Source organism: Perca fluviatilis, chromosome 9, assembly GCF_010015445.1.
Source record: "Perca fluviatilis chromosome 9, GENO_Pfluv_1.0, whole genome shotgun sequence".
Taxonomy (NCBI): Eukaryota; Metazoa; Chordata; class Actinopteri; order Perciformes; family Percidae; genus Perca; species Perca fluviatilis.
The window spans coordinates 2,095,541-2,103,018 of NC_053120.1; positions in this window are offsets into that span (position 1 = coordinate 2,095,541).

The window sequence follows — 7,478 nt, forward strand, 5'->3', positions numbered from 1 at the left end:
CACACCACACACACACCACACACACACACACACACAAAACACACACAACACACACACACACACACACACACACCCACCACACACACACACACACCAACACAACACACAAACACACAAATAATACAAACATACCACAAACACACACACACACACAAAAACACACACAAAAACAACACAACACACAAACAAAACACCAAAAAAAAAAAAAAAAAAAAACAAAAAAAAATAAAAAACAATAACAATACCAAAACAATAACACAAAAAAAAATATATATATATATATATATATATATATATATAAATATATAATATATAATATATATATATATATTATATATATTTATATATATATTATATATATATATAATATATAATATATAATATATAATATATAATATATATTATATTATATATAATATTATATATAATATATATTATATATATATGTATATTATATATTATATCTATTATATATAATATAATATATAATATATAATATATAATATATATTATATATAAATTATATATAATATTATATATTATATATATTATATATATTATGTATATTATATATTATATCTATTATATATAATATAATATATATTATATATAATATACATAATATATATAATATATATTATGTATATTATATATTATATATATAATATATAATATAATATATAGGTAGTTCAAGCATGGTTTCAGACCCATCCTCGATTCATGACCCTCTACCTGCCTCCATTCTCTCCTTTCCTCGACCCTATTGAGGAATTGTTTTCAGCATGGAGGTGGAAGGTCTATGATCGCCATCCCCTTGAGCTGGCCCTCCTTCAGGCCATGGATGATGCATGTGATGACATCAATGTAGACCAATGTCAAGCATGGATTCGTCATGCCAAAAGATTTTTCCAAGGTGCTTGAACAATGAAAACATTCATTGTGATGTGGACGAGAATCTAGGTAACAAATGCTCAAGACAGGCTTGAGCCAAATTAATGTAATGTGTGCACTAATTGTTATGTTTTGTTCTCATTTAGTTACATTATAGAAAATATAACTATGTTACAATTATATCTGAAAAATAAAAACTAATTTGCCCAAATGATTGTAGAGGATGTCTTCATTGATCCTTCACTTGATTACACATAGGAGAGATATTTTGGAAATGATTATGTAAATGTAAGTAATGTAAGTGTATTGCCTAATGTGTAACTGTGTAATATGTATTTTATAGTACTATAGCATATTGATTTCAGCACTTCTAAGGCTGATTTGAAACATGTATCTTGCATTGTTTGCTGTTGGATGAACTGACTGTTAAAAAGAAAGAAGATCATACTGTTGTGTTTCGGTGATTAAACCAAATGTTCTCATTACATATTACAATAATCTTGTGTTTGAAACGATGATCATGTGGACTGAAAACATTACATCAGGTTTTGAAAGAATGACTAGCTGCGTTACAAGTGTGATCAGTTTGGATATTTGTACTAAGAGTTTTGAAAATATACACCTTACTTGTGAAAATTGTACCAAAGCGATTAAAAAAAACTGTAATACAGAGTTAGAGACGGATCAGATGGTCAGAGAATGAGACCTGCACAGCTCACCATCTCTGGTCTCTGTGTGTGTGTGTGTGTGTGTGTGTGTGTGTGTGTGTGTGTGTGTGTGTGTGTGTGTGTGTGTGTGTGTGTGTGTGTGTGTGTGTGTGTGTGTGTGTGTGTCTGTGTGTGTGTGTGTGTGTGTGTGTGTGTGTGTCTAACCTAACTTGACAGAGAGAAGAGAAGAAAATGTTCTGCTCCTCATTCACCTCCTGTTACCATGGTGATGAGCTCTGAAGCCAATGAGCTTTGTGTCGGAGACGAAAACACAGAAAGACATGAATTCATTCAGAGAGACAGACGGGGGAGAGAAAGACAGACAGACAGAGAGACAGAGAGACAGGCAGACGTGATGTCAGACTGTCTTCAGATGGGAGATGATGTCATCTCTTTACCAATCAATCAGCTGTAGTTGATTAAAGCTCCGTGGACGTTTAGCGTGTATAGAGCCAGCATATCTCCACCAGACTCCATGTAAATAATCAGGACTTTTAGCGTGTATAGAGCCAGCATATCTCCACCAGACTCCATGTAAATAATCAGGACTTTTAGCGTGTATAGAGCCAGCATATCTCCACCAGACTCCATGTAAATAATCAGGACTTTTAGCGTGTATAGAGCCAGCATATCTCCACCAGACTCCATGTAAATAATCCAGGGCTTTTAGGCTGCGTATAGAGCCAGCATATCTCCACCAGACTCCATGTAAATAATCAGGACTTTTAGTGTGTATAGAGCCAGCATATCTCCACCAGACTCCATGTAAATAATCAGGACTTTTAGCGTGTATAGAGCCAGCATATCTCCACCAGACTCCATGTTAATAATTCGGACTTTTAGCGTGTATAGAGCCAGCATATCTCCACCAGACTCCATGTAAATAATCAGGACTTTTAGCGTGTATAGAGCCAGCATATCTCCACCAGACTCCATGTAAATAATCAGGACTTTTAGTGTGTATACGAGCCAGCATATCTCCACCAGACTCCATGTAAATAATCAGGACTTTTAGCGTGTATAGAGCCAGCATATCTCCACCAGACTCCATGTAAATAATCAGGACTTTTAGCGTAGTAGAGCCAGCATATCTCCACCAGACTCCATGTAAATAATCAGGACTTTTAAGTGTGTATAGAGCCAGCATATCTCCACCAGACTCCATGTAAATAATCAGGACTTTTAGTGTGTATAGACGCGCATATCTCCACCAGACTCCATGTAAATAATCAGGACTTTTAGTGTGTATAGAGCCAGCATATCTCCACCAGACTCCATGTAAATAATCAGGACTTTTAGCGTGTATAGAGCCAGCATATCTCCACCAGACTCCATGTAAATAATCAGGACTTTTAGTGTGTATAGAGCCAGCATATCTCCACCAGACTCCATGTAAATAATCAGGACTTTTAGCGTGTATAGAGCCAGCATATCTCCACATGTAAATGGGTGAATTTATTTCAACCAAACCAGAGTGGTGATTGTTGCAACAGTGGAAAGATGAACCAAGACGGCATTTGGTAGTTTTATTTAGTTTCTGTCCACTTTGAATGAAGTGTGTTTTACGATGATAAAAGTCCTGATTATTTACATGGAGTCTGGTGGAGTTTGGTGATGGTGATTTCGGGGCTGGTTCATGTTAAACTAAAAGCATCTTACTTTTTAATTAAAAAGTCTCTCTCTGTAGGGATCCATCCCATAATGTTGTTTGCTAAAAAACTCAAACAGCAGCTCAGGGATCACCATGGATACCGGCCTGCAGGGGTCACCGTGGTTACCGGCCGAGCGAGACAAAGATCGGCTGCTGCTGAATCGGAGGAGAAGTCCCAGGAAGTTAAATCAGGTCCCAACAACACGAGAGAGGAAATAAATATCTTTAATAAGAGCTCAGAGAGACACATAGGCAACATGTTCCAGTCGGCTTCATATGGAATAACATCTCTAAAAGGGGATCTACCTTTGTTTTCTTAAACATTTTATTTTTTTTTCAAGATATTTTGTGAATTTCTTCTCCATGTTTTTGTTGCTTTTTGTCAACAAAAGAAGAAATTTTTTGGAGTTCTTTTGACATTTTTTTGTTGCTTTTTCAACATTTGAGTCTTCGATGTTTTTGTTTTATAAAAAAGTCCAAAACGTTTAAAAAAGGTGGCTAAAATCAGAAAAACAATCAACAAACGGTAAAAACGGTAAAAACGGTAAAACGGGTAAACTGTAAAACGGGTAAATAATGCAGCTCGCGCCAGTAGGTTGGCGACATGGTTGGGTCCTGCATTTTAAGGCTTCCTAGTAATCAGGATTTGGTAATCCTAATATTTGGTATTTGATCACAGTGATCCAGTCCAATGTCCCTTTAAAAACTGGCATAAAAGTAAAATGGATCAGGTGATCCTGGATAGCAAAACATGGGATTTCCAATCCATATAAACTTGATGCAGATTAATTTTTTGAAAAAACTGGGCCCTGGGCACTGGGATCCGATCCTGCAAAGGGCATTTTAATGGATTGCTGGGAAACACAACGAAAGTCAGATTTCTTCAGCTTTGATGGATTGGTGATGCTAAAGCAACAAGCATTGGATTTGGGTCAATTACAATATAGTCCTACTGTTTCCTACCTCCATTCCTCCATGGTTATTCCCTTGCCAAGTGTAGATCTTAGCATTACATCAGGAACTGAAGAATAAGTCACAACTTCTTCCAGTATGGCGCATAGTCCAGAATTATGTTAAAAATAATTCATCAGACTCTGTTTTTTTTCACAGATGGCTCTAAAGATCCAGAAAAAGGGTGTGTAGGTGCAGCAGTGTATATCCCGGTGAGTGATACATCAATAAAGAAAAGGTTATCTGACCATTTATCAGTGTACACTACAGAGCTGATGGCAGAGTTATTGGCAGTATGGTAGCCTGGTGGGACCATCCTGATCTCTGAGCTCCAGTTTTCCTCCCAGATCAGTCTGGCATCTCGAGATAGAGAAAATTTGGAGCCGTTCGGCAAACGAGCCGCACCAATCAGCTGCCTTTGAGGCGGGTTTAGGTGGTGATAGACAGATGGTTTATCCAATCAGCTAACCAGGATTTTCAGACAGCGGTAGCCCTAATTCTGTTAGCCGCTCGCTAATGCTTTTCCTCTTGGATCCTTCTTTTGGAATATGGACCGGGAACCTGAAATGGTGCCTTTATTCTTTTATTTCTAAATTCGCTACACAAACGGCAAATCTCCTTTACCGACATGTTGCTTGCTTGCTGAGCTAACGAGGCTATGCTTTAGCTGCAGCAGCAGGGACTTCTGGTTGTATTTTCATACGCTCGTTGATCTGATTGATTGTTGTCTATCACCAACATAGGTGGTGATAGACAGATGGTTCATCCAATCAGATAACCAGGATTTTTTCCCCTTCCCAAAAGTTCTCCAATGGTAAGTTTCCAGATGGATATGCCAGGAAAATGGAAAGCGATCCATCTGAGGAGTTCGGGTTAACATTACGGTGGATAGAGGAGAAGGGTTTACCCAAAACTGGTATTAGATGGCAACCCAACCTGACCAGATACCATATACACCAATGAAATATTTATTGTATTGTACAGAATGCAAATGAAGGGTTTATTTACAACTTTTATTTGGGTTCCTGCCCCTGCTGGTGTGGAGGGAAATGAGAAGGTATTAAAGAAGATATTCTGACCAAACAAGCACTTCAGATTACATATGTAGACCTACAGGTCCCACTGAGCAAAGCAGAAGTTAAATCATTCATCAGGACATATGGACAAACAACCTGGCAGGGTATTGGGACATTAGGGAGACCGGGCCTTTGCTGTAGGGGGCCTAAATTATGGACTGATCTTCCTCTGCACGTTAAACAGGCCTCGTCTTTGTCTGTTTTAAATCCCGGTTTAAAACCATCTCTTCTCTGTGGCCTTTGACACCCAGTAAGATGTTGACTTGTTGTACCTTTTAATTATTTAGATTGTTTTTCATTAAGCTAGCGATTATTTTGTATTCATGTTATATTGTTATTTATTTTATTTATGATGTCTTTTTATTCTTCTGTACAGCACTTTGGTCAACTTTGGTTGTTTTAAAGCACTTAACAAATAAAGTTGGATTGGATTAGTGAAACAGGAAGACATCTTTACAATACATACAGGGAATAGGACACCCAGAGAGACCTTTTTCTCAGACACTCCGTAAGGCTGATCACTAGGGATGGGCATCGTTTGGATTTTAACGATTCTGATTCCGATTCTTCTTCTTTCTTTTCTTTCTTTCTTTTCTTTCTTTCTTTTCTTTCTTTCTTTTCTTTCTTTCTTTCTTTCTTTCGTGTGAAAGGGGAACACACTGAGGTCGCATACGGGAGGCACCTGACGGGCACGAAGGCCACCACCGCCTCGCACCGACACACACACACACACACACACACACACACACACACACACACACACACACACACACACACAGACACACACACACACACACACACACACACACACACACACACACACACACACACACACACACACACACACACACACACACACACAGACACAGACACACAAGACACAGACACACACACACACAGACTCAGACACACACACACACACACACACACACACACACACACACACACACAGACACAGACACACACACACACACACACACACACACACACACACTCAGACACACACACACACACACACACACACACACACACAGACTCAGATACACACACACACACACACACACACACAGACTCAGACACACACACACACACACACACACACAGACAGACACACACATACGGACATACACACACACACACACACATACACACATGTAATGACATCACACACACACACACACACATACACATGTAACGGACATACACACACACACACACACACACACACACACACATACACATGTAATGGACATACACACACACACACACACACACATACACATGTAATGCGGACATACACACACACACACACACACATACACATACACATGTACGGACATACACACACACATACACACACAGACACACACACACACACACACACTCTCCCGGAGGGGCGCGAGTAGGCTACAGGATGGGAGAAAAAAAACTAAAATTCAGAAAATAATTTCCCCCATGATGAAATGCAAGTGGTTGGACTATAACACAGAAACAAATCATCCTCCTGGCGACGTTTTTTGTCAAAAACTAATCTAGCGACTTTTACTGGTGATTTTGGAGACTTTTGTGGTGTTTGGAGACTGGAAAGCACGTATCACTCTGCAGCTACCGTGCTCAACGAGCAGCGGGTGCTGCCGTGAGCCCCTCCCCCGTCCAAAAGCCCTCCCAGGCCTCGCGCAGCAGTCCCAGCCTGCAGTCAGAGCAGAGAGGAGACACACACCACTCCTCATAGAAACTCAGATGTTGCTCCTTGCAGACAGAGTGGACGCCTTCACACAAAAACTTGACCTCTGGCCGCATCAGTCGAGGGAACAGCGACATGTTCCCCAGCCTCGCAGACTTCCTCACTGATGCAGGCACGCCACACGACTTCTCCTCTCTATCTCAATCAGCGTCTGAGCACCTGTCAGCAATGAGAGAACAGCCAGTGACCAGGCGGGAGGGAGAACGGGTCAAATTCATTTCCTTGTTTCTGTTATGAAGATGATCGTGTGTGTGTGACTCGAACATCTCACATTTACCAACAAAACGTACAGCGAAAGACCGTCAAAACACATTTCAGACCGTCCTGCCAACGTGTATCCATTTTAACATCAATGTACGCTGTTTCAATACTGCTCTCTGCAGCGGGCGGGGCTGCTGCTCCATTTACCCCGCGACTGACGCGCACACACACACACACACACACACACACACACACAC